The 18,588-nt window shown below is 40.5% G+C and overlaps 1 protein-coding gene across 2 annotated transcripts in view; it reads left to right on the forward strand.

Annotated features, from left to right (window-relative positions):
• Positions 1-1,437: 1,437 nt before the first annotated feature.
• LOC115153759 (integrin beta-1-like) overlaps positions 1,438-18,588 on the forward strand; it is a 45,456-nt gene continuing 28,305 nt past the window's right edge. For both annotated transcript variants that reach the window (XM_029699346.1, XM_029699343.1), the window contains exon 1: positions 1,438-1,786. The gene's annotated coding sequence lies outside the window, so the exon portion shown is untranslated. The remainder of the gene's footprint in view (positions 1,787-18,588) is intronic.

The following is an 18,588-nucleotide window of genomic DNA, read 5'->3' on the forward strand; positions in this document are numbered from 1 at the left end:
ATATATATATAAAAAACTATTTGATAAAACATTGATTTTGGCCTTACTGGTATTAGCCCATAGAAATGCATTGAATAACAGATTAATACATGGAAAACCAGAAATGTGTCAGAAATCAAATCAAAAGGAATTATGTTTTGAAGTGTCTGTCCTATATCTGAGAGATATAAGAAATATCTGGAAAATAAAATAAAAAATTCAGTGGAATTACCTGTATACCTTTTACGTGGGAATGCCCGGTACCGGATACCTTCAGACTAGCGGTAACCCGGTATATGTACACACAGCACAAATATACACACAGTGCAAATCTTTTTAAAGGTGACCAGGGTTACGCAATAAAGTCAGGGACTTATTTCTATTGTGGTCCCTCAAACGGAGAACACCATCATGTTCCTGAGAGTTTCACCTTTCCATAGAGTAGAGAAGACCAATTTTCGGAATGTCACCCTGTCTGACAAGCCGGTTGTCACTAGTTACCACAGCCACAAAATATATTGACTTTGGCCATATTGTAAAAATGTATTCTCAAGCAGAGAATATATATATATATATTTTCTTTTTTCTTCCCCCAGCTCAGGAGGCTCCTTGATGATGTGAGGCCTGAGGCAGGCACTTTTGCCTAATGGTAAATCCGCCAGTGGTTGTTTGACTGGGAAGTTTACCAATGTCTTCCATCCTGAAGAATAAATATTTTCTTAATAAAGAAAAATAAATGAAATACAAGAAATATGGTTGAATACAAAATAACTTTCTTGCTTGCATTTTATTGTGGTCAAATCCAACCAAAACACATTTGATAAGGAGCAAGGTGACCAGTCAAAGTAATTTTTTCTAACATAAACAAATGAAAGTGGTGATTGAACAGTGAAAAGAGGCTGGACTGGGTTCAAACCCAAAACCATGCAGAACAGCAGTAAAATAACAGGTAGCCTATTAAGTTGTTGTGTGAGAGTAAGTAGTCCAAATATGAGAAAGAATGAATCGCCCTTTGATTCTTTATGCAATGAGGTTTTCTGTAAAGCACAAACAGTGTCTTTGTGTCCCATTCAGACCTGGGCAACTTCAATGGAGCCTGTGTGGGTACACCCTAACCAGACTCTAACATCCACATGGAAACTGTTGTCCACTCAGCAATATGTATTATAGTAGTACTAGATGTCAGCAATTCTCCCAAGAACCTCTTGCAAAGTAATTTTAAAAAGCATATAATGTCCATTAAAAAGAGGGTAACCAATAAGGGATATAGACTGAACATGATCCTAAAAGGAAACACATCACAAACCCATCCATACATGACAAATGTATCTGATAAGAAGAGCTATTCCAGTGTTAGCTTTGGTAGAACTTTCATTATTCTCGTTCATGTCATAATGTTCACTGTAATAGAATATGGGCGTATCTTAAACTCATGACGTCATATGGAATTTCCTGTGGAGGCGGAGCTTAGCTTCAGAGGAGAGTACTGCGGACTAATTTTGAAAATAAAAATAAATTCACGCGGCCTGGGGAATATGCTAAATATATATATTATATTTTATATATATATTACATACGCCAACACTTTTTTACAACTAAATAGTAGACTGCATTTTTCCCTTTCGCAATGAAGTAACTAAGTAAGGAGTGACCCGCGGGGGAGTGAATTGACCGTGACTTTTCGCAGAGAAAGCTGTTACCAACAAAGCAATTGCTGCTGTGTCTACGGTGTGTAGCGGATCACGACGGGGATTTTTAAGAGCATACATTTACGTATGTTGCCTCGGAAATAAGTCACGCCGATAAGGTAAATATTTATATTTTGATAATTGTATGAATCCTGTTTTTCATCCGTTCTTGATTACTCTCCAATAAGTCTATGAATTTTCCACATGAGTGAAGGACTTTTATGATGGATATTCTTAAGGACAGTTCGACATTTACTGGGGGGGTGGCGGTGTCAAAAAAACACCCCTGTCTAGAGGTCTTAATGGATCCACCTGTACCCGGATACCCGGGACATGAGCGGGTCCGGATCCAGAATTATAAATATTGTCACAGGTCTGGATCGGATCTGATATGATTGTCATGGGTCTTAATTCCCTAAAGAGGGTGAATCCTCACTGCAGAAACAATAAACAGCGGGGAGAGTGTGTCAATCTGGCCCACAGTGATATTTACAGTGCCTAAAATTAATTTGCATGCCATCTAATCATTTGGCCAGGTAAAAATGTACATTGGAGATTAAAAAAAAATTCATGGTTCTATGTAGATTTTTAAGCATTTGAACAAAGAGGTGTTTGGGATCCAAATGAGCCAGGTCTTCTACGCGAACGAAGCCAAATGTTTTGGATCACTGAAAAGACTCAGAACGCCCATTGCTAAGAGAGAGAAAGAAATTGTATCATTTAGGCTACTGCTCTTGCTTTTCAGGAAGTGGCGCATGTACAGTTGAAGTCGGAAGTTTACATACACCTTAGCCAAATACATTTACACTCAGTTTTTCACAATTCCTGACATTCAATCCGAGTAAAAATTCCCTGTTTTAGGTCAGTTAGGATCACCACTTTATTTTAAGAATGTGAAATGTCAGAATAATAGTAGAGAGAATGATTTATTTCAGCTTTTATTTCTTTCATCACATTCCCAGTGGGTCAGAAGTTTACATACACTCAATTAGTATTTGGTAGCATTGCCTTTAAATTATTTAACTTGGGTCAAACATTTCGGTAGCCTTCCACAAGCCTCCCACAATCAGTTGGGTGAATTTTGGCCCATCCCTCCTGACAGAGCTGGTGTAACTGAGTCGGGTTTGTAGGCCTCCTTTCTCGCACACACCTTTCCATTTCTGCCGACAAATTCTCTATAGGATTGAGGTCAGGGCTTTGTGATGGCCACTCCAATACCTTGATTTTGTTGTCCTTAAGCCATTTTGCCACAACTTTGGAAGTATGCTTGGGGTCATTGTCCATTTGGAAGACCCATTTGCGACCAAGCTTTAACCTCCTGACTGATGTCTTGAGATGTTCCTTCAATATATCTACATCATTTTCCTCCTCATGATGCCATCTATTTTGTGAAGTGCACCAGTCCTTCCTGCAGCAAAGCACCCCCACAACATGTTGCTACCACCCCCGTGCTTCACGATTGGGATGGTGTTCTTCGGCTTGCAAGTCTCCCCTTTTTTCCTCCAAACATAACGATGGTCATTATGGCCAAACAGTTCTATTTTTGTTTCATCAGACCAGAGGACATTTCTCCAAAAAGTACGATCTTTGTCCCAATGTGGTGTTGCAAACCATAGTCTGGCTTTTTTATGGCAGTTTTGGAGCACTGGCTTCTTCCTTGCTGAGTGGCCTTTCAGGTTATGTCAATATAGGACTCGTTTTACTGTGGATATAGATACTTTTGTACCTGTTTCCTCCAGCATCTTCACAAGGTCCTTTACTGTTGTTCTGGGATTGATTTGCACTTTTCGCACCAAAGTACGTTCATCTCTAGGAGACACAACGCTTCTCCTTCCTGAGGGGTATGACGGCTGCGTTGTCCCATGGTGCTTATACTTGCGTACTATTGTTTGTACAGATGAACGTGGTACTTTCAGGCGTTTGGAAATTGCTCCCAAAGATGAACCAGACTTGTGGAGGTCAACAATCTTTTTTTCTGAGGTCTTGACTGATTTCTTTTAATTTTCCCATAATGTCAAGCAAAGAGGCACTGAGTTTGAAGGTAGGCATTGAAATACATCCACAGGTACACCTCCAACTGACTCAAATGATGTCAATTAGCCTATCAGAAGCTTCTAAAGCCATGACATAATTTTCTGGAATTTTCCAGCCTGTTTAAAGGCACAGTCAACTTAGTGTATGTAAACTTCTGACCCACTGGAATTGTGATACAGTGAATTATAAGTGAAATAATCTGTCCGTAAACAATTGTTGAAAATTGCTTGTGTCATGCACAAAGTAGATGTCCTAACCGACTTTCCAAAACTATAGTTTGTTAATAAGAAATGTGTGGAGTGGTTAAAAAACAAGTTTTAATGACTCCAACCTAAGTGTATGTAAACTTCCGACTTCAACTGTAGCTTGTTGTTGGCCAGTCATAAGTCATCAGAGTGGCAGTAGGCTACATCTGTGTGTGGCAAAAGATAGGAGATATCTAATCAATGGAAGATGGAATTAAAATGATATAATTAAAAGTTAAAGGAGCAGCATAGGTTACAACGAACAAGAGCCAACAGGTAGGCTTCTACTTAATATTCTGAATGGAGTTGTTGTTTGTAAATGTGTACCACGAGAAAGCGCATGAGGCCTCAATTAGCCTAGCTAGCTAGCTTAACTAGCTTCTCTCAGTTTGATGCAGTCAAGACAGGTACTACGTAATCATATTGGATGATACATAACCTAGCTATGGCAGCTATTATTCTACTATAGTGCGAGTCGGCTTGGTTGTTTGCTGTCTCTCCCTCCCTTCTCCATGTCACTTACTCACAGTAGTAGCTGAAAACACAATATTTTTGGTTATGGGAAATATATTTCTCAGCGGTTTAGATGGTACAATGTTTCTCTACACCAGTGGTTCCCAAACTTGTTATAGTCCCGTACCCCTTCAAACATTCAACCTCCAGCTGCATACCCCCTCTAGCACCAGGGTCAGCGCACTCTCAAATGTTGTTTTTTGCCATCATTGTAAGCCTGCCACACACACACACTATACGATACATTTATTAAACATAAGAATGAGTGTGAGTTTTTGTCACAACTCGGCTCATGGGAAGTGACAAAGAGCTCTTATAGGACCAGGGCACAAATAATAATATAATAATAATCAATATGTTTGCTCTTTATTTAACCATCTTACATATAAAACCTTATTTGTTCATCGAAAATTGTGAATATCTCACCACAGGTTAATGAGAAGGGTGTGCTTGAAAGGATGCTCATAACTCTGCAATGTTGGGTTGTATTGGAGACTCTCAGTCTTAAATCATTTTCCACACACAGTCTGTACCTGTATTTAGTTTTCATGCTAGTGGGGGCCGAGAATCCACTCTCACATAGGTAAGTGTTTGCAAAGGGCATCCGTGTCTTAAAGCAAGGCCCCTGAACTCTTGTGTATTTTCTGCACTATGCAATGATATGGGCAGCGACCATGTAAAGATTTTACAACATACAGAACTGAGCTGGTTATCAAGGGGCAAAGTACTGACACATTTTTTTAATTGAGAGACGAGCTTAAAGTTTTTCACTTGTCTGACCGCTTGCATGATGACGAGTTTCTCACACGACTGGCCTATCTGGGTGATGTTTTTTCTCGCCTGAATCTGAATCTAGGATTACAGGGACTCTCCACAACTATATTCAATGTGTGGGACAAAATTGAGGCTATGATTTTCTCTGTCTGCATTAACAAGGACAACACACGGGTTTGATTTTTTTGTGTGCAAATGAACTCAAGCTTACGGACAATGTCAAATGTGATATAGCGAAGCAATTACACAGGTACTTTCCTAAAATGGATGACACAAACAACTGCATTCGTTATCCCTTTCATGCCCTGCCTCCAGTCCACTTACCGATATCTGAACAAGAGAGCCTCATCGAAGTTGCAACAAGCGGTTCTGTGAAAATAGAATTTAATCAGAAGCCACTGCCAGATTTCTGGATTGGGCTGCGCTCGGAGTATCCTGCCTTGGCAAATCATGCTGTTAACCTCTATGGGCTAAGCGTCCCACCTACTCAACAGCCAGTGTAATCCCGTGGCGCGTTATTCAAATACCTTAGAAATGCTATTACTTCAATTTCTCAAACATATGACTATTTTACACCATTTTAAAGACAAGACTCTCGTTAATCTAACCACACTGTCCGATTTCAAAAAGGCTTTACAACGAAAGCAAAACATTAGATGATGTCAGCAGAGTACCCAGCCAGAAATAATCAGACACCCATTTTTCAAGCTAGCATATAATGTCACAAAAACCAAAACCACAGCTAAATGCAGCACTAACCTTTGATGATCTTCATCAGATGACAATCTTAGGAGATTATGTTATACAATACATGCATGTTTTGTTCAATCAAGTTCATATTTATATCAAAAATCAGCTTTTTTACATTAGCATGTGACTAGCATGTGACTAGCATTCCCACCGAACACTTCCGGTGAATTTACTAAATTACTCACGATAAACGTTCACAAAAAAACAAAAAATAGTAGATAGCCCGGCATCACAGGGCTAGCTATTTAGACACCCAGCAAGTTTAGCCTTCACCAAAGTCAGATTTACTAGAAGAAAAATGTTATTACCTTTGCTGTTCTTCGTCAGAATGCACTCCCAGGACTTCTACTTCAATAACAAATGTTGGTTTGGTCCCAAATAATCCATAGTTATATCCAAATAGCGCCGTTTTGTTCGTGCGTTCAAGACACTATCCGAAAGGGTAAATAAGGGTTACGCGCCCGACGCGTTTCGTGACAAAAAAATTCTAAATATTCCATTACCGTACTTCGAAGCATGTCAACCGCTGTTTAAAATCTATTTTTATGCCATTTTTCTCGTAAAAAAAGCGATAATATTCCGACCGGGAAAGCGTGTTTACGTTCAAAGAGAGAGAAAGTAAAAACATGGGATCCCCTCGTGCACGAGCCTCAGTCTGATGGTCCCCTGAGAGAGCACTTACCAAAGGCGCTAAAGTTTTTCAGCCAGTGGCTGGAATTACATCATTCAGCTTTTTCCCGGGTTCTGAGAGCCTATGGGAGCCGTAGGAAGTGTCACGTTACAGCAAAGATCCTAAATGTTCAATAAACAGAGCCAAGAAGCCCAAGGAATGGTCAGAGAGGGTACTTCCTGTTTGGAATCTTCTCAGGTTTTTGCCTGCCATATGAGTTCTGTTATACTCACAGACACCATTCAAACAGTTTTAGAAACTTTAGGGTGTTTTCTATCCAAAGCCAATAATTATATGCATATTCTAGTTTCTGGGCAGTAGTAATAACCAGATTAAATCGGGTACGTTTTTTATCCGGCCGTGTAAATACTGCCCCCTAGCCCTAACAGGTTAACAAAGTTAACAATTTTCACTGTAGTGTCCAAAATGTCTTTCAAGTTGTTGGCAGCAAGAGCCTCTCGGTGGATGCTGCAGTGTACCCAAGTGGCGTCGGGAGCAACTGCTTGCATGCGTGTTACCACTCCACTATGTCTCCCTGTCATGTCTTTTGCACCATCAGTACAGATACCAACACATCTTGACCACCAAAGTCCATTTGACGTCACAAAGCTGACCAGTACTTTAAAAATATCCTTTCATGTTGTCCTGGTTTCCAGTGGTTTGCACAAGAGGATGTCTTCCTTAATTGACCCCCTATAAACATAACGGACATATACCAGGAGCTGTGCCAGGCCCGCCACATCTGTTGACTCATCCAGCTGTAACGCATAGAATTCACTGGCTTGTATGCAAAGCAGTAATTGTTTCAAAGCATCTCCTGCTATGTCACTGATGCGTCATGAAACAGTGTTGTTTGATGGAGGCATTGTCTGTATAGTTTTTTTCAGTCAGTAAAAACAAATACATATTCACACAGCACAAAGATTTTTTAAAGTGACTGGGATTGCACAATAAAGCCGGGGACTTATTTCCATTGTGGTCCCTATTTTTCTTTTTTTTCTTTACATAAATACACAAAACAATAACACAGATACAGACACATTATGGAGATACAGACAAAAAAAGGTTCTTCTGTTCACACATTAGCCAGCTTTTGACATTCTTTTTAAAAGTAGTTATGGTTGGTTTGGCTTTGAGTTGCTGTGGTAGTTTGTTCCACTCAACAGCGCCGGGATATAAAAATGTGTTCTTACCAGATAGATTCTTATATTTAAAACAGAGAATATTAGAGGCTCTGGTGTTATGCTGGTGGATATCTTTAACAAATGAAAACTAGTTGGATAGGTACCTCGGGGCTGAGTCCGGGATAATTCTGTGGACCAAACCAAGTTGAATTAATGCTATCCTTTTTTTCCACAGATAGCCAGCCTAGCTGATTAAAACGCTCAACCTCCAGATGAGTATGAGGGGGAAGTTTAAGTACAATTGTTACAAGCTTGTTTTGGCTGGTCTGTAGCTTATTCTTTAGACATTTGGGGCTGCTGGTGAACCGTGATGTGCAGGCATAATCAAAGTGACACTGGACTGGCACACTTGCCAGAGTCTTTAGGGTGTCTTTAGCTATTGGAGACAGATTTTCATGTTAATATTCTAAAATCTGCATAAAAACAGTAAGTGCACTTTCCCATCAGAGTTGTGTTTCCATCTAATTGACTTGTTGCGGATAGAAGTCTGTGCATAAATAAATAGCGCACATAAAAATACAAAAATAACTCAATTCAATGGGTTTCCATCGCATTTTCAAGTCTAGGCCGACTAGTTGTTTTGTCACTAAAAATGTTGCGTCGGTATAGCGAATGTGCTCACTCTGGTATTGGCACGTGCCCTCTAGCCAACAGCTCACAGATACATCATCATGTCACCAGAATAAGACCCTCGATATTTATTGAAAGGAACGTCATCACCATGTACTTTCACCACCCTGTGAAGTTCATCATAACACAACATATCATCGTGTGACTCCAAGTTTACTTCCATATGATGGTTATTATAGAAATATTTGCGCATAAAAGCGCTTCCACCACTATTTCTTGCATAAATAATTTTACAGACCCAAAAATTGCCCACCTTGTTCAGCGTATTTAGTTTTGTCTACATTGGGGGGGGGGGGGGGGGGTCAGATTTGTACTTTACTCTCATAAAAAGGTTGGATGAAAACCTGGTTAATGTCAAGCCATTTTGAGGATGCTGGAATGATATTTTGGACAAATGTGCGCATGCCTACAGGATATTTCTGAAGTACCTTAATCAGATTAAAACATTGACTGGTTGTGTTTATACACATATAGAAGGTAATACATTTTAAAAGTTAAATGACAAATATTTAGGCAATATTAAAGATGCGCAAGGAATAGCCTCTCGGATTGGAGAGGACTCAGAGCATGCGTTAAGCTTTCCTGAATAACTGGGCCTGCTGGGAGCATGGGAGCATGGCCACATTATTATAGGATGACTTGGGAGAATGATGATCCACAACAGACAGCGTATCTCAGTATCTGAAGTTAAAATACAGCCAGACTGGCCTGCTACTCTGCCTTTCTAGAACTAATAAACTGTCGAGGGTAGACGCACAACTGATCCAAATGGAATGATACTTTCAAATCACAGGGCTTTTGCATCATCATTCAAATGACATTTTCACTGCAGCCTAGAGTAGAATTCTGTACTCACTTGAAAACAATAATGCAATTATTCATTGCATTGTGGTGTTGTAGGCTAGTCTAGGTAGGATTATTCTATTGTCCCTAAACGAGAGCAATAGTGGGGGCTTTAAGAGCTGTGTGTCTCATGTGTTTACTGTTCTTTCATGCGCAAGGATGCAGCTGGCCTCTCTGCTGCCTATCAGCTATTCCTATTTGTTATTGTGGATTCATATAGAAAATGTATGCAGCTTTGAATGCTTTTATGTGTGGTATCATTTGTTACCCTGTTGCGGATCTGGACAAATGATCCACCTACCACTATTGTGGTAGGATGGCAGGTAGCCTAGCGGTTAGAGCGTTGGGCCAGTAGCCAACAAGGTGAAAAAATCTGTCTGTGCCCTTGAGCAAGGCACCTAACCCTAATTGCTCGTCTACGTCACTCTGAGTAAGAGTGTCTGCTAAATGACAATACATATAAATGTAAATATAAATGTATTGTCACTATGACTAGTGGATAGAGGGCAAGATAGAGAGTTAGACTGGTAGATTGCGGTATAGTAAAAGTTAGCACGCGGAAAAGCGTAGTGCATAAGGGACCTTGATATAGGGGGAGACACATTCAAGCAGATGAGGAAATTTGGTTAAGATGGTATACATTTTTATAGTAAAACCTGCAAAAAGAGCAAATGTAAACCAGGGAAAAAACACACTGTGCCCAATGAAAAAAAAACACACAACCCTCCTCAAATTTAAAAAAAAGTTTGACAAATTAAATGTATTTATAAAGGCCTTTTTACATCAGCCGATGTCACAAAGTGCTATACAGAAACTCAGCCTAAAACCCCAAACAGCAAGCAATGCAGATGTAGAAGACAACCCTCCCTTATTTTGGACACGCCCACCCCGGTAAATTTCTAACTGTACCTTATACAGATTTCTAGTTTTTCACAGACAGAGACGGTAGGATCTTGGCAGTCTTCGAACTTGGACCAGAATAAATATTTTGAGTGGCGAGGAGAGGGAATAATTGTTCCAGATGGATCTCAATCTGTCTTCTTTTTGAGCGATGATGGAAAGGTTGAATTTTCATAATCGCTAGTACAGATAAATATGTTTTGGGGTAAGATATTATTTTTAAATAATGTTCCAAACTTCATTTTATTTGACGATTTTGCGTTATTTTTCCTATTCAACAACAAACATGTAATTGTCATGTTTCCTGTAATGTTGATGTTAGACGTTTTTGTAGCTGCGTTGCCTAGGTTACCTTGCTTGAGACCCTACAGTGGGCTCAACTCTAGGGCCACAGGTCTATAATAGATAATATACACTATAGTTGGTCACGGTTGAGGGATGAAGAAATCAGCTCCTTGGAATCTTATACAAGTTGGTCTGTGTCAAATTGACAATAAGGATGCTATGGACTAAAGACATGCAGCTGCACCTCTCTGATTCAGAGGTTGGGTTAAATGCGGAAGACACATTTCAGTTTAAGTCATTCAGTTGTACAACTGACTAGGTATCCCCCCCTTTCCCTTTCTGTTTATGGTCATCATCACTTTAATGTTTGGTGGTGTTGATCCTTGAAAGAGAGGTTTGTGTGTGCTGAATAGATGTGTGGTTTGTGTGTGTGTGTGTGTGTGGGGGGGGACCGTGTTGATGAGGTGTGTTGGGGTCCTGACCTAAAGATAACATCAGGGCTAGGAGTGTCCCAAAGAACAACACAGCCTCTCTCTTTCTCTCCCTCTCTCTCTTTCTCTCCCTCTCTCTCTTTCTCTCCCTCTCTCTCTCCCTCTCTCTCTCTCTCCCTCGCTCTCTCTCTCCCGCTCTTCCACCTGATAAAGTCAATGTAATTTTATTTGATCGCCCACCAATCCCGTCTGCTCACAAACACTGTAGCGTCTGGCTTGCAGACATCCATAGCCCTTTATAATGTCAATATCCAGGGAGAATAGAGATGTACACAGCAGAAGTCGTCGCCCAGAAGAAGTCATCCATTTATTCTCAGGGATGTCTCAGGGAAGATACAATGTGTGTGCGGTTTCAATAACCTTGTAAATACGGGCGTCCGAGTCGAGCTGACTTCTCAGTGTTGCTAGAGTTTAATTAAGGGGATAGAGTTGTGGGAGGGATGGAGGGAGACTGAAAGGAGGGATGAGGAGAAGGGGGGGTAGGGCTAATTGAGGGAGAAGAGGAGACGGGTGTGTATTTGTGTGTGTGTGTGTGTGTGTGTGTGTGTGTGTGTGTGTGTGTGTGTGTGTGTGTGTGTGTGTGTGTGTGTGTGTGTGTGTGTGTGTGTGTGTGTGTGTGTGTGTGTGTGTGTTAGGAGGTAGGAGACGGTAGGTCGGATACGCTATGTTGGGGAGTTACCAGCTGAATGGATGTGACCTCCAACCCCAGATAACAGCTGTTGAAGAGCTGGCTTCTCATCTGATTCACAGGAGACCCCACCCTGCCGTTCTGGGGGACCTGTCTGTCTGTCTGTCTGTCTGTCTGTCTGTCTGTCTGTCTGTCTGTCTGTCTGTCTGTCTGTCTGTCACAGACTATATGTGTTCTCCTGTCCCTCTGTGGCGGAAGTGATGAATCGGCTGTTACTCAAACACATTGTTTGTACTGAACGGGGCGATTTGTGTAGAAAAAAAGTAGTACAATGACTGCCTGTTACAACCATTATGTTACCCTGACACAACAAGGAGTAGTATGAGCTCATAACAAAGAGAGGCCACAGATGATCACAGTGTGTTCATCAGGTTTTGTTTGTCTGTAAATCACTGTCTGCTCTAACTAACACATCATGGAATTCCCTAAGGACTTTCCTCAACCGTGTGAGAGTGGAAAAATAAGAGCTCATAATTAGACCTCATCCTGATTATCACAAGATTATTCCAGTCTAATTATGAAATCATCTTGTGCTGATGTTAGGAATAAAATGTGCTCTATTGCAATGTACAGTACCAGTCAAAAGTTTGGATACACTTACTCATTCCAGGTTTTTCTTTATTTTGACAATTTTCTACATGGTAAAATAATAGTGAAGACAACAAACCCTGTGGTGGTCCTCATGAGAGCCAGTTTCACTATTTCATAGTGTTGATGTCTTCACTATTATTCCACAGTGAGTGGGTGTGTCCAAACGTTTGACTGGTACTGCATATGAATGAGATAAAGCAATGTAAACATTATAGTCATTGATTACTGTGTTAAGCACATAGGATTACATGTGGTCTTGAATTATAGGATCTCTATGGTTAAGCCTATATCAAATTCAGTTTCAGTCTTTCAAAAGTCTCTGTTGTCGGCGATGGAATTGTCATTCTTTAAGTTCAAATTGCTTTGGGTTTTGGTTAGACCTGCTCAGTAGTTTATATAGAGGTTTGCCCTCCCACTCCCCTCTCCCCTCAGACTCAGAGGCACTTTGTTATTTCATGGCAACTCCACGTCCAGGACTAAAAACAGCATCAAAACCACACACAGGAATGGGGTGGTTTAGGCTGTTCAAATTGTGCCCTATTCCCAATGTAGTGCACTGCTTTTGACCGGAGCTGATAGGAGTGCCATTTGGAATGCAACCTTAGTTTAGGTGACCTCTGCAATGCTACAAGAGGTTGGTGTTGAAAACGGGACAAACTCCTTATATTGTTGGTAAATAGTAGATTGGGATGATCTGAGGAGGCTGACAATGAAGAGCGTTTTTTGGGCCCAGAGTGAGGCTTTTATTAGCAACTGTGAAGACAGCCGGCAAACTGTGTTTACAAAAGAAAGTAACTAATTGGTCGTTGCAACAAACGAACATACACTACCGGTCAAAAGTTTGGACACACCTACTCATTCAAGGGTTTTTCTTTATTTTTACTATGTTCTACATTGTAGAATAATAGTGAAGACATCAAAACTATGAAATAACACATATGGAATCATGTAGTAACCCCAAAAGTGTTAAACAAATTCAAATATACTTTATATTTGAGATTCTTCAAAGTAGCCACCCTTTGCCTTGGTGACAGCTTTGCACACTCTTGGCATTTTCTCAACCAGCTTCATAAGCTAGTCACCTGGAATGCATTTCAATTAACATGTGTGCCTTGTTAAATGTTATTGTGAACCCAACTGTGGTTTGTAACTACTATGATTTCCTATTGTAGCCAATTCAATTGCAGACATTTTGTTACCACATTTCGAGTTTGAATCACTTAATAATTCATAAAGAAAATTGATATCAGTAAAACACTAACTATTTGATAGGTCTACCTTTACTTGTTACTTATGTGAACTTTCATTATCCTCCCTCACGAAAATAGAAAATATCTAAAAGATACTTTGTTGGTTTTTGGTAATGGAATTTCAAGGCAAAAGGCAATGTTTGTTAAACTTACAGAAGGCAGAAAAAATGATCCTAAACTAAATATAAGTGTTGATGTTAGTTGGCAGAGGTATTTATTTCAATATTATTGTGTTTTGATGTATTTCTAATTCACTTTTAAGACTTTCTGGTAGATGTTGTCTAAGACCCCTTTTCCATCTGTTTAACCAGGAACCAAAGTCTTTGTTTATTCCACATTTTTGCAATGGAAAATGGTTGAACAATTTATATATGCCTTAATTTCTCAAAGAATATAGACTCTTAGCTTCATTTGACACCCAATTTGACATGCTCCTATAAACTTCACATTGGTGCTCATGGGTCCTTTTACATGGAAATGACCTTATTTCCCCAACGATCCCTGGAGAAAGTAGTGTAGTAATGACTGCTTACTGTTTTCTGCCTGCAGAGATTTCACCCTGCTGTTGGAGGCAGAAATGGAGGCCCTCTTGTTCAAGTGTTGAGCCTGCAACCTAATGCCAATTTTACAGCGTTAACTGGCCTAAAGGTGTCCACAGCTGACCCTAACAAGCTGATGACTGTAGTATTACAAGTCTGATTAGAACACTACTTTGACTTGGCTGTCAGGAGAAAGCCAAGCAGTAAGTCCTCAACCTAGTGAGAGTTGAGTTTTCACATGGGCTGCGTTCTGTAGGCCTAACACTTGTGGCATGTTAGCTTCTGTTGAACAGCTTGACTGTTTTGTACTCTGTTCATTTGTTTGTGCACTCAATGTAGACGTCACAATGCCCTTAGTGAAAGTATCTTTGCCCTTAAAGGCTCACGTATCACAGAACTTCTGTTATTACTGGTAATAGACAGCTTTAGCTCAACTGGGAGCACGGTAGTGGGCAGTTAGCAGACTTTCCTACAGCAGGCTGAGGGACCTCATTAAAGCCCTGAGCGTCTGTGTTGATCCTACTCTAACACCAAGGCTCTGAGAGCCTGATCAATCACTTCTCACTGTAAATATTGACTTGTTTTAATGGTCGTCTTTTTTGCTGTGATGTTTCTACTAGCTATCCAAGTTATTATCTACTAGCTATCCAAGTTATTATCTACTAGCTATCCAAGTTATTATCTACTAGCTATCCAAGTTATTATCTACTAGCTATCCAAGTTATTATCTACTAGCTATCCAATTTATTATCTACTAGCTATCCAAATTATTATCTACTAGCTATCCAAGTTATTATCTACTAGCTATCCAAATGATGTACTCTTACTGGGGGGCCTTCTCTTACATGAAGTTTTGCCTCTATTACCCAATAAGGACAATGTCACGCTCGTCGTAAAGATGGGACCAAGGTGCAGCGGGAATGTGAATACTCATCTTCTTTATTAAGATGAAAAACCAAAACAAACACAACGACGAGAAAACAGTCCTGTGAGACATACAGCTAGCTACACATGGAACAACTACCCACAAAAACCCATGAAAAAACACCCCTACTAAATAGGACCTTCAATTAGAGGCAACGAGAAACAGCTGCCTCCAATTGAAGGTCAACCCAATAAACTACACATAGAAATAGAAAGACTAGAACGAACATAGAAAAGACTAACATAGAACATTGCCCAACAAACCCCGAAACACAGTAAACAAACACCCCCTGCCACGTCCTGACCAAACTACAATAACAAATAACCTCTTTTACTGGTCAAGACGTAACAGATAAGCAATGTTTGGTTGTGGTATCTCTGAATCTGCTTGTTGCGGTATTGCTGTGTTTTCCCAGACCTTAAATGATTGGGGATGGATAGATTTAAAGAAGCAGGTCAGACACAGACAATCCACACAGACAATCATGTGGCTTTACTGGCTCCCCTGGCCTCCCTTCCTCCGAAGGCTCTCTCTCCTATAACCCTAATACATAGCTGTTAACTCTTATGGTGTTGATTACCATAGGAGTTACCATAAATCAGTCATCTCCCCTCCAGTCTCCATGCAGCTTCCACAGAGGCTGTTGGCTGTGTCTGCTACTCAGCCACTACTGAGGCTTTCTCCTCTCCACCCTAAAGCTTCCTGTGTGTACGTGTGCGTGTGCGCGTGCGCGGGAGTGCGTATATATATACTAGCTTCCCTGAACTGCTACTCTCCTCTCCAGCGTCCACAGAGGCTGGCCTCCCTGCAGTTGTATCTCCACGTTATGCGCCGGCCTTAAAGGGGGATTTGGCCCATTGCCAGGCAGCACGACGGCCGGCTTCCTGTGTGATTGAGATGAGCTTCCTGTGTTCCAACAAAGGAAGGGCCAACTCAGCAAACCAACGCTTAGGGATACGACTTACTGTACTCCTGCCAGACCTGGGTTCAAATACTATATGAAATCATTTTTAATATGCTTGACTGAGCTTGCCTGGCTTAATTAACCAATAGAATAGTATTTAATTCATTTCAAGTAGTATTTGAACCCAGGTCTGACTACCACTGCTGCTGCTGCCTGTCTGAACTACAGCTCAGAGAGCAAGCTCCCAGGCTTATAGTATTCATCTCCTCTATTTTATCTCTCAGTGCAGCTGAACTCATTAATATCATAGCTCAGCTGTTCATCGGGGGAATCTGGGGTCGTGTGCAAAAGGAAATATTTTGTCTGGAAGTGATTGGTGGCCGTTAGCTAAGATTCATATTAAATGTCTCTCTCTTCCCCCTTGCCTGAATAATGCTCATAGGCCTAGTCTGTGAGACTGTTGATTATTATCTGAGTGTTAACCATGTGGGTGAGTCAGAAATAGTTAACACTGCTCTGCTATTTTCAACACAGTGACAGCTGTGTTTCACACTCACCCCCTATTTGAGTTTATATGATATATGATATCATGGTTGTGGTTTAAACCTGGCTCATGGGGGGGGGGGGGGGGGGCTTTGACTATGTACAGAGCATAGCCTTGCTATTGAGAAAGGCCGCCATAGGCAGACTTGGCTCTCAAGAGAAGACAGGCTATGTGCACACGGCCCACAAAATGAGATGGAAATTGAGCTGCACTTCCTAACCTCAAATGTATGACCATATTAGAGACACATATTTCCCTCAGATTACACAGATCCACAAAGAATTAGAAAACAAACCCAATTTTGATAAACTCCCATATCTACTGGGTGAAATATCAAAGTGTACCATCACAGCAGCAAGCTTTGTGACCTGTTGCCACAAGAAAAGGGCAACCAGGGAAAAACAAACACCATTGTAAATACAACCTATATTTATTTATTTATTTTTCCTTTTGTACTTTAACTATTTGCACATCATTACAACACTGTACATATTCATAATGACATTTGAAACATCTTTATTCTTTTGGTACTTTTGTAAGTGTAATGTTTACAGTAGAAATGTTATTGTTTATTATCTATTTCACTTCCTTTGACAATGTAAACATATGTTTCCCATGCCAATAATGCCCTTAAATTGAATTGAAATTGAATTGAGAGAGTGAGTCATAAAGAGAGCAAGAACGGGGAGGGAGAGAGATGACTTATCTTGCAACTGATTTATATTTCAGCATAATTTCAGTTGAGATGTATTTCCTGTTTGTCAGGGGTCTGCGACTGTAGTAAACCAGTGTTTTTCCTTTTCCATTCTCTATTTTCACAACAGGAGAATGAAGAAAGCACAACGCAAATCTCTAGAAGCTTCCTAAATTGCACTCTATTCCCTATATAGTGCACTACTTTATACCAGAGCTCTGGTCAAAAGTAGTGCACTATATAGGGAATAGGGTGCCATTTGGGACATAATCTCTCTGTCTCTCTGGAGCACTGTCATAGTGGAGTACTGCCAAGTTCTCTCTCTGTTTTACCCAGAAAAGCAGCGAGCTTAGCGTTTGTGATTGAAATATCACTGTTGTTGTTGCTGCTAGGATGTATTCGCTGACGTGTAGATATTTCTAAAGGAAGGAAGCCTCTAAATAAATAAAGCCACTCACTCATTTGTGACGAAGACCTGCGAGTGCAACTCAATCTGAATCCGATGCTCAGCCGTTTTAACAATCTACACTAGACAGGAAGAGATTGTGTTTAACCCATCTGACTTTTTACACAGGTGGTCTGCATTTTTATTTATTTAACCTTTATGTATTCAGGAAGTCCTATTGAGGTCAGAAGACCTCTTTTATAATGGAGATCGGGCCAAGAGGGCAGTTCAATAAAAAAAAAACAGGGAGAGTGGTCAGAGTGGGCTGTGTATTTTTAGAATGAAATGGGTGGTTATCATGGGAAATTATAAGGTAGGGAGTAAGGCTGGGTATTGACAGGGACCTCACGATACTCAGGTGCCGATATGACAGGGGTACTCAAGAACTATTTGAGAAGGTCCGGTCACACAAATTTTCTAGGTGGCAAAGGTCCGGATGGATAATGTAATTTATTGGCGTTGTAATAAACCCCCACCTCACAACCCATGCTCCTCCAAACTGTTCACACCCCTCTTGTTGACAGAGATTAAATGTTGCTGTTTCGGAGCAATTTTCCTGCAATTCAATGCATTATTTCATGTCTTGTGTGTTTATATGATATTTTGTATTTTTGGGGGGGGTGACTGCGGTCCGCGGTCCATCAGTTGAGTACGGAGGCGATATGATATGTATGTATTACGATTCAATACTGTGATTTTATTGCTCTTCGATGTTCCAAACAAGTTGCTCACAATATGTCTGCTGCAGAGAAACAAGAGAGAGCATGACAAGCAAAACGAGGTTTGGTCAGTCTTGGAGTTTTGGTGCATGTAAAGCCAACTAGCTCAAAAACAATATTGTGATGTTGGCAAAACAATATGATATATCGTCAAAAATAATATCCCGAAATGTAACTGTATTGATTTTTTTTCTCTCCCATCACTAGTAGGGTAGGGGGTGGGGAGGGAGGTTGTGGTAGGAGAGAGGGGGCATGAAAGCTGGTGTCTGTCCAAATATGGCAGCTCTACTCAGCTCAGGAACA

The sequence above is a fragment of the Salmo trutta genome, chromosome 2, assembly GCF_901001165.1.
Source record: "Salmo trutta chromosome 2, fSalTru1.1, whole genome shotgun sequence".
Lineage (NCBI taxonomy): Eukaryota > Metazoa > Chordata > Actinopteri > Salmoniformes > Salmonidae > Salmo > Salmo trutta.